At 43.4% G+C, this 2,090-nt stretch overlaps 1 protein-coding gene across 1 annotated transcript in view; it reads left to right on the top strand.

Moving 5' to 3' along the window:
• The window catches only part of LOC101857382 (isatin hydrolase), a gene marked incomplete at its 3' end in the record, with an annotated part of 15,175 nt that overhangs the window by 4,714 nt on the left and 8,371 nt on the right, over positions 1-2,090 (top strand). Inside the window, 1 exon segment of the mRNA XM_013090331.2 lies at positions 1,512-1,561.

Below are 2,090 nucleotides of genomic sequence, written 5' to 3'. Positions count from 1 at the left end.
GGGTTAGGGTTGGGGTTAGAGTCAGTTAGGGTTAGGGTTGGGGTTAGAGTCAGTTAGGGTTAGGGTTGGGGTTAGGGTTGGGGTTAGAGTCAGTTAGGGTTAGGGTTGGGGTTAGGGTTTGGGTTAGGGTTTGGGTTAGTGTTGGGTGTAGGGTTAGGGTTCTGGTTAGGGTTAGGGTTACCGTTAGGGTTGGGGTTAGAGTTTGGGTTAGGGTTGGGATTTAGGTTACCGTTAGGGTTGGGGTTAAGGTTTGCGTTATGGTTTGGTGTAGGGTTAGGGTTAGGGTTAGGGATGAGTGTTGGGTTTAGGGTTAGGGTTAGGGTTGGGGTTAGGGTTAGGGATGAGTGTTGGGTTTAGGGTTAGGGTAAGGGTTAGGGTTAGGGTTAGGGTTGGGGTTAGGGTTAGGGTTAGGGTGAGGGTTAGAGTTAGGGTTTGGGTTATGGTTAAGGTTCGGTATCTTCTTTATTGTGTTTGTTGGGGTGGTCGGTCGTTACGGACGTCCCTCTTCTCTCTGTACCCACGTATAAATGTAAGGCATCGTGGTGAAATCAGGCGCTCGTCAAAATAATCAAGGTGAAAAAGCAAGCATTTTCCGCAGGTTTGTGAATTTTTATCGAATTTTTTTGGGGGGCCCAACACCTTTCATGCCCATTAAAGAACACATTTCTGTGTGGACTTTACTGAAAAACGTTCATTAAAGGTACAAAAGGGTTAATTTTCAGTTGTCACGAACTTTCAAGCTAAGGAAATAACTCATCTTTGGCGGCTATTTTTTTTTTACTAAGTTGACCTGTGAAACCAGGTGACCCCCACCTCCTTCATTCGCAAACATCTCGACTTCTATTCAATATAGAAGTGTATTTTTTCACCAAATGCAAGGCGAATGTGCAGGCTTTAAGATTATACAATAACTTTATACGCCCCTAAATTGACGATTGCCTGATTCCACCATGCCTCGACACAAATTAGTACCCAGCCGTATACAGCGATTGCCAGTACCTTACTGTTTCAGCCCTTGTAGAATTGCTGTTTTCACTGTAAACTACTTCACAGGGAGTTGAGATTGTACCAGAATGCTTTCAGGTCGGATAGGGTAATAATATTATAGATTGTAAAACGCATAGAACTTGCTGTTGAGCGGGACCTTGGTTATACAAATGAAGAGCACAGGGGGAAAACGACTGTAGTCACAAACTGGAAATTGTGAGGGTGCCAATTTTGAAAGCTTGAGGACTCATAACTTCATATTATTATTTGTTTGACTGTTGGTTTATTGTTAAAGGATCTTAAATTAGAAATTTAACAGCAATAATCAACCAACAGTTGAACAGATATACAGTTATGAGTCTACAAGCGTTCAAAATAGGTACCCTCACGATTTTCAGTTATGACTACAGTCGTTTTCCCCTGCAGTCTTCAAATGCTGTTTATAATTTATTATCATCTTTAGCATGTCAGCGTGCTTCGTTTTAGACAAATACACTCACACTTTTCCTCTCCCATCCCAACAGGTACCGTCACATTTGCTTACTCTACGCTCTCCGGGACAGGAAGCACTCAGGTAGTATCCTGCTCCGTCTCTCTCATCATCATTTAGCTATCTCTAGCGTTAACCCGTACGTTGAGAAATCCTGGCGTGCTGTTTTTGAAACGTGTAGGTTTAACGCCCCTTACAACGCAAAGGAGGGGTGGGGGGGAGGATCCCGCGACACCCAATAGGGTATTTATAAACGGCGGATTAAAGTAAAGTAAGTACAACGCTGGGCCTCCGAATTCAACATTCATCCCAGATGGGACCGATCTTAATGAAAAAAAAGAAAGAAACAAAAAACAAAACAAAACAAAGCTCGTTTAAAGACTTTCTCAGGGACACAAAGTTTGGTCAAGCTGATCCTCGAATCTGCAAACCCACAATCTTACGATTATGGAAAATGGTGAAATGGTATGAGTTTAACGCCCCTATTAACACTATTAGGTTATTTAAGAGGCGGGGCCTCCTAGTTTAACGTCTGTCTCCGACAGGATCGAGCCAAAGTGGGCAGTTCGTGTAAAGTGTCTTTCCCAAGGACACGACGTCGGACCGAGCAGAG

Source organism: Aplysia californica, unplaced genomic scaffold, assembly GCF_000002075.1.
Source record: "Aplysia californica isolate F4 #8 unplaced genomic scaffold, AplCal3.0 scaffold01226, whole genome shotgun sequence".
Classification (NCBI taxonomy): Eukaryota; Metazoa; Mollusca; class Gastropoda; order Aplysiida; family Aplysiidae; genus Aplysia; species Aplysia californica.
The sequence above is the reverse complement of the archived record's forward strand: the minus strand, read 5'-3'. Positions and strand labels throughout refer to the sequence as shown.